Raw genomic sequence first — 8,400 nt, 5'->3', positions numbered from 1 at the left:
GTTGGTTATACTTTCCATACATTTGTCACTATCAACTACGACCTGAGATGGGCAATGGAATATATATTTTAGTATTTGTTTAAAATTCTTCAAAAGACCCAATTACACTCCTCAAACCAAGCCCCATAAATAAGAAACGTTATTATTCACAATAATGAGACATGTAATAAGTCACAGTACTTAAGAGGGGAGGGGAGTTATGGTACAGTTTTCGACTTGGTCTGAATACATATCTGTCAGCCGGCAATGCAAACACACAGCGTGCCTCCATTATTTACATACCCAGTACATTCCTGTTCCACTGAAGCAGGCACAGTCAAGTAGTAATGACACATATACAGCAAGGTGGGCCGGAACATAGAGAGGTTCTACCAGAACCAAGACTACACGGCAAACCATCCATTGAACTCTTGTTATTGACAGCTGAGCTTACAGTACCTGTAGGGCAGTGGTTCTCAACATTTTTCATGTCAATGACCCCCAAATTGATCATGTATTTAGCCGCAGAACCCCATCTGAAAAGATTTTGTGCCAGAAGATTTGTGTTATGACAAGGTTTTTCAAAATTATTCAAAACGTTTTCACAATTTTCGGAAATTCAAAAAATTGCAGATCTATAAGCTCGCAACACAGCTTATTGCTTGTGTGCTTCAGCACACTGGATCAAATGTTCCTCAATTTGCTGGGGATCCCCTGGAACCCCTTCAATGACCCCTGGAGATCCCCAGACCCCACTTTGAGAACCAATGGCATCACAGGGCATCTGAAATGACATAAGAGCTAAAACTAGCACTTCATGTAGGATATACACTACCAATTGCTCTCGGGTTCTATTTAATCCATGGGTGTGGTTCACACTACCACCCTGGTTTGGGAATTTATCCATCCCCGCAGTTTACAGTGTGGTCTTGGCCGCGGGGAGGATGGGGGTTTCGCCCATAGATATATACACGTAGATACCACATTGGCTGCTGCTAATCATTAGAGCGATGCATCACCGCGGTGCGGTCACCATATTATGAGAGTGGCAAGCCGTGCCTCCAAATGTATGTATGCCCCATGTAGCAGGAGATCTCTCCACAATTCAAACCATCATAACTCACAGAATTCCCAACCAATTTTCAAGCGGTTGTTACAAATGTCAGACATGTAGTTCCGCTATGATATAGGAGACTTGGGTTAAATTAACGTGGGTTTTCATACCAAAACATCTCCCGTAGATGGTAATGTTAAAAAACAGAAAAGTTAACTTTTAGTCTCGGGTGACGTATGCACAACTCAGGCATATTTTCTGAAACCGCCCTGCTTAATAATGTGGGTGCGGCGTTGACGTTGATGTAGCCCAGTGGCCAATTCGGCGTCCAATGTATTTATGTGGTTTACTATGGTTTCGCCTCTCTAAGCTCGGGCCCTTCTCCGACCGGAGGGGCCACATCCTGGGTGAACGTGGTCCCTCGGAAACGCACACAGACACGTCACAACAACACTAGCTTGAGCAAACACAGAGGAGTAAATCGGCTTTACTGCATAACGGAAAGAAAGGTCCTCAGAGAAGCAAAGGAAAGGGCAGGGGGGCTTCTGGGGGAAGGAGGCGCGATGCGATGAGGAAGATGACAAAGATAGGGGAGGAAGGCTGAGAAGTTGTGGGCGGTGGGAGAGGGAAACGGAGAGAAAGAGAGAGAGGTAATACGCTGTTCAGGAAAGGGAAGCAGACACCGGGTCAAACACGCCGCACATATCATAGCCCACGTACACCCTTGTAGAAACACACACTCCCGCCTAATAGGTTGGGGTGTGTCTAAGCAGCTAGCATCGCTACGCTACCAGTAGGCCTATTTGTCAACACTGTCTGAATGGCAGTGTGGCCACTTGTGTGAAAGTTACCCTAAACAGACATCATGACATGCTAACGAACGTGTACTGTACAAAATCAAACAGTTACAATTTGGTTCATAATAGTTCGTAATAGTTGTGTCCGGACTGGAACGGAATGTATGAGTTGTGTTGTTTTGTCCTTTTACAATGTGTCTTCACCGACCGTGGGTGGCGCCTCACAGCGTCACCGAGGGTCCTTCGCTCGCTGTAACGTTCAGATTGTTAAGCAGACGTTTGGCTGCGACACTTTTGAGCGTCTGTAGCGCATGTTTAAAAACTAGAGATAGTAATGTATCAGCTATTTCACAGTGACACACTCGGGAGAAGGCAGCCATTGACCCCGCCTCTCTGTGTGGATCTACCAGCTCTCCACAGCGCAAAGTTCATTCATGCTCCAATGAAAAAACACTGGGACATAATGTGAGCTCAGCGCCAGAGACAGCCTGGGGAAACTGAGGCCACGTTTACACGGTAACGATCAGAACAGAAAACGACAAAGTACCGCTGCGTTCTCACTTTTACGCAACAGTGATTGATAACGCTGTAGTGTGCGTGCCAGGTGGCTAGGTGTGACGCGCTGCCAGATAGACCTAGCTAGCTGTTTGTTTACACCAATGTAATAGCATACGTGGCGTGAGCCAACGTGAGCCATGACGTCACACGTTTTGCGGTTTCCCCCGTATTGCCTGTTTACATGGAGACGCAAGGCAGAGCGTTTTCAAAGATTTCCACTCTGGAAGGGGGTTTCAAAACCCCGATAACGCTGTTGCCGTCTAAACGGAAGGCACATCTGATATTTTATTTTGCCGTTTTCTCTAGAGACCGTCGTCTAAACGGGGCCTGAGCCGTGTTCAAAATATCAGGCACGTTTTCTTTTTGTTTCTTTTTGTTTTGTTTTTGCTGCTTCTGATCCCTTTCAAGTTTTGCTACGATATTATCTGGCAGCACCGAAATGTGCCTCCTTGGCCTTTCTCATTGTTCGCCGCAAAAAGCGACGGCTGTTTTGTCATGGAAGTATATATATATATATATATATATATATATATATATATATATATATATATATATATATATATATACACAAATAAAACAAGAGAAATGACAGAGATAGAAAAGAGATATGTCCGTGGGAAGGCGCTGTGGTATTAGTGCGATGAAGTAAAATAGTCTATACTTGGCCCTTCCCCCCATAAAGAACAAAAACAGAACAGGAAGGTAATCAGCAATAGAAGGTTGAATTAAGCGATGAAATGTCAGCTGTTGGAGCCCAGACGGGACAGCGGGACTCTGGTCAGTCTGGCGTGGGTGTTTTTATCACGTCGATCGTCTGGAGGAGGAGGCAGTAGGAAGCGCTTGTCACCAAGAAGATAAGGACATCAAAGTATAGCGTAGCTAGCATGCTGAAGGCGTATTCGGAGCAGAAGGTCGTTTTTCTGTTCAAAATGTCTTTCAATCTTTTTTTTTCTTTTCTCCTTTTTTTTTGTTTTGTTTTCCTGGTCATAAATCACTCGTATACGTAAGTCTCTCGCATGTCGGCGAATAAACACCGCTGCGGCCTCTTAAGAGAGAGAGAGAGAGAGAGAGAGGCCGTGGTCAGAAGGTCTCCGGCTCCTCCGGCAGGCAAGGCTGTGTGGAGCCGGAGCTCCGTGACAGGCCCAGTGGCGACGGGGACAGACTGCGGAGGCCGACGCCGCCCAGAGGCACCAGGGACCCCGGGGAGAGGCTCCGGAGGCCCACCCCGGACCGGAAGCCCAGCTCCCCAGTGGTGGGCAGCAGACTGGGCTTGAGGATGCTGACCAGGCAGAAGGCTGAGCCGCTGTTGGGGATGAAGTTGACCTTGTTGCGGTCGGGACACAGGAAGGGAGGGATGTCCTGGAGGTGTCTGGGTCTGCGGGACGACAACAACAACATAACAACTTCAGACAAATGCAAGCGCAACTCCAGTCTCGACGAGCACTGTTGTCTCTTTAGCGCATTGGTTCTCAAAGTGGGGTCCGGGGACCCCCATGGGTCCTTGGGAAGGGGGGGGGGGGGGTACCATACCAAATGTTTTCTAGATTCTAACAGTATGTTGCTATATCAGTGGTGCTCCAACTTTTCCATGTCAAGGACCCTCAAAATGAATGATTTGGCTACGGACCCCCCATCCCCCAGAAGCACAGATCGGAGTAAAAAAATGTTAGCTTTAAAACACATATTATAAGATTTGCACAAATCTTCCACGATAAAAACAAAAATTGCAGATCTACAAGCTCATAGCGCAGAGTTTGAGAACCACTGCTATAGATGATAATGTTTATATCATGGGTGATAATGTTAATATCATAGATGAAGTTCACATAACAGGACAGGATATTAAAACCGTTGCTTTTCAGGATTACATTTCAAAAACTGCAAAAGCAGCAGATCATAATAAGGTTTTGAGCTTGTAGATCTGCTACTTTTGATGTGTGACGCTGTACTGTAAGTATGATCAAGTAGGGCTTTAATTTTACGAAAAAACACAAATAGTTGGAATATGGAGATAAGAGGTTTCTTGCCTGACAGCCACGATATTAAAATGGTAAATGATATTACACAGTAGATGATGATGTACTGTACTCACGGGGAGTCTTCAAAGACCGTGACCTTCTCACAGCCCTCTGGGGGTTCCCTCTTAAACATGTAGCTGTTGTTGGGTCTGGGAGACGCAGCGTACTTGGGCAGTGGAGAGCAAGGTCCCAACTCTGCAAACACAACACAACACAAGTTCACCCGTTGTGTCACGATGAACCCTGATCACGGAGGTACAGATTCAGTCAGTCTGTCAGAGAGAGAGTGTTGTGTGCTGTAGATTTTCACACTAATGATATGACGTAAATAAATACTTCAAATGTGCACCTTTGTCGTCGTAGGGGCTGCCTCCTCCCATGTCGTTGAGGATGGTGAGGTAGGACGGGGAGATGGAGTCCGGCCGTGAGCTGCAGTTGCTGTGGTTTCCAGTCAGACCTCCTCCCGACGGCGTCTGGGTGTCGATGCTACGTGTGCTGCTGCTGCGTCGGGGGACGACGGGCGGGGGGCGCGCGGTGGCCGTCTGGGACGTCCTGTGGCTGACACACACACACAATTTGTTACTAGAACACCAATCATGCGACCATATATAAAAATACTCAGTCTCATGGTCTCTAACTGACTACCGTACCAGGATACTGACACCAGGATACTGACAACAGGATACTGACCAGGATAATTAGAACATAATAACATGTATTTTCTGTATTTAAAATACAGAAAATACAAGAGCTGAAAGTATCTAACTCAGTGTTTCCGTCCCAGCCAAATACAAATGACAAAAAAGTATTTGAAATGCGTATTTCAAATAGCAAAATACTGCCCATCTCTGCTCACAAGTATAGCATTAGCAATACAAGCACACAGAGCCCAGGCCCTGGGGGTCTGACACACACACACACACACACACACACACACACACACACACACACACACACACACACACACACACACACACACACACACAGATAAACATACAGGCACATGCAAACGAGGTCACAATAACATCAGTGTATTTGGATGCTTAATCCCTATGCGTGTGCTATGGAGCAGGCAAAAGCATACACTGCCACGCAGTGTATGTGGAGGTAGAGTCACCCGTTCGCTTTACATTTAACCACATGAACCCTTGCGTACCTATTTTGGGCATGCTTTCAAACGTTTTCAAGATCAAAAGAAAGACAATAATAATAGCAATACTAGTCAATTATGTTTATCTCGGGATCTCAGACTTGTGACCAGCCATCAGTCATATATGAAATATCTGTCACCCAAGACTCCAAGATTTGTGCAATCACTGTCCCATTGACGTAACTATAAAATTAAAGTTCAATATACACACACACAAAGGAAGCCTATGGCGTCTTAACAGGAAAGGTGAATCTAAGGTTTGCATCGTCAGTCGGTCGTGTTGGACTCACAATGATGACCTCATTCTTCTCGGGGGTGTCGCAGATGATGATGCGCTCGATCTCTTGGTTCAGACCCTCCACGCTGTTGCGGAAGCGAGGTGCCGACGACTTGGAGATGGGGATGGGGATCAGGATGGTCTTGGGCATCGGGGACTAGAGAACACACACACACGCACACGCATGCACACGCACACACACAAACTGTGTTTAGCAGCAATTGTTCTATTCCTAAATGCTGTTATCGTTTTAGATTTTGGTGTAAAAAAATCTAAAACTAAAGTTGAGTATGAGCATAAATATTTCATGAGCACATGTGTTGAGATCAACTTAACCCATAATGTGCTAAATTCTGATGTTAAATATTTTGCCAGTGCATGTGCGCACATTTTGAAATTGATATCTCAATGTCACACTGGACCCTGCTGGTTTAGTTAATGAAGAAGGATGAACCCTAGCATCCCGATTCCAAGGAAACATTCAGGAAAAAAATACGAATCTACAAGCTCACAACATTTTGCAACGCAACCTTTTGTGAGCATGTAGATCTGTATAGACTCCAGGGGGACCCCGGTCAACTAGGTATCTAAGGGTTTACTCAAGTGGTCACAGTAATTGATTTTGACCTTATGTTTTCAAGGAAAACACAATGACAGTGAAAGATGGACAACCGTCATACACAATGAACTGTTCCCCAGTCAGTTACCTGGGACTGGATGATAGTGTGGCTTCCATTGAAGGGAGACTTGCGGTCCTTATCCCTCCGATGTCGACTGCTGCGCTTACTGCGCTGGAGCTGCTGTCGCAACTTGGCAATCTGAAGAGAGCGAGAGAGAGAGAGAGAGAGGGAAAGAGAGGGACAGAGCGATAGTCATAGAGAGAGAGAGAGAGAGAGAGAGAGAGAGAGAGAGAGAGAGAGAGAGAGAGAGAGAGAGAGAGAGAGAGAGAGAGAGATATGCAGGGATTAAAGCAAAAGAAAATCTCACGACTGAAACTTCTTTAGGCCAAGTCCCAATCTGTGATTTATGAAACAGTGTGTGAAAGGAGTCCTCCACACTATAGCGCTGTGTTTCCTAAACAATTAGCACAACAAGTAGAATCATTTGCAGGTTGAGGTTTTAACTTTTGCTTTTCTGAAATAGCCGAGACCATTATTGGTTTTAAAATGCTTCTGAACATCAGTTTACAATGAAGCATTGGAACACGTATTCTATTGCTAGTTTCTAATATTCTATCATCTTAAAGGGATAGTTCACCCAAAGAAAATATTTTTTCTATCGATTAGTCACTGCATGGAGGCAATTTTTGCATTTGTCGCATTCCTAAGCCAATAATAAATATCCATGAATTCAAGTCTCCATGGGGTGACTAATCAATAGGAAAATAGTTATTTTGGGGGTGAACTATCCCTTTAATAAAACAATGACTTGAAATCAGTCATGGGGACTGACAACTTAATCCATGGAGATGAGAGACAGATGGAGAAGGACACATTGAAGTAAAGGAATGGAGGGGTGCAAAGGCAGACAGAGTATGTATCAGTATGACCATTGTTGGATTAGTTTCTTATCATAGGTCAGAGTTTCGCCAAGGAATTTTGCTTACTCAGGGCAGATGGGGCGCTGAATCAGCATTTAGTAGCTTATAGTACTAAAGCTGTTCAAAGGAACACACGGTGAAGCTGCTTTCAGAGGGGTGATACCCTCACAACGCAACTTCCTGTGTTCATGCACGCTTTCTCAAATTATAATATCTTTAGTGTCGGGCAGAAACCTTATATCTCCATATTTTAGCTTGTTTTCAAATGAATTAATGCCCTAATTTGTCGTAGTATGACAGTGCCAAGCAAAAGTAGAGAAATTAGCTGATCTACAAGCTCACCGCGACACGTTGTAGCTATTTTCGCTGCTTTTGAACAATTTTGAAAACAATTGTTGGAAGGTTTTCGCCTATAATAGCTCAAAAATTAAGAAGGCAGGTTGAAAGTGATTAAGTGAGTCTGTGGCTCTTATAGATATTGAACTAATATAACGTGTTCACAAGAGCTTGTGACTAAATGATAACTACACTAGATCCATTGGAACAGTTATTGTTTGAATTATTTCCCCATTTCATGAAAAATAATGGTTTTGGACATACAAGGTTTCCACCCGACAGCTACGATAACAAATTGCAATCTTGTGTAAATAAATACAAAATGTGCCATATGTGTGTGTGTGTGTGTGTGTGTGTTACGTGTTGTGTATTTGACATCATCAATTGACTGGTACTGGTCAGGTCCCTTTGCGGGCGGAGGCAATGGTCACCGTGGCGACGCGGCTTCTCACCTCCTTGAGCTGGTCGGTGCTCCCGCAGGAGGCCGAGCGCTTGTGGGAGCCCCGCCTCCTCTCATCAGCCCAGGCCCTGGGGGTCTGCCGCACGCACACGCACACGCACACACACACACACGCACACACACACACACACACACACACACACACACACACACACACACACACACACACACACACACACACACACACACACACACACACGCACACACAGAGGTCAGGTCAACCCTTCAAAA

The sequence above is a fragment of the Gymnoscopelus braueri genome (assembly GCF_963280865.1).
Source record: "Gymnoscopelus braueri genome assembly, chromosome: 24".
Taxonomy (NCBI): Eukaryota; Metazoa; Chordata; class Actinopteri; order Myctophiformes; family Myctophidae; genus Gymnoscopelus; species Gymnoscopelus braueri.
Note: the sequence above shows the minus strand (reverse complement) of the source record.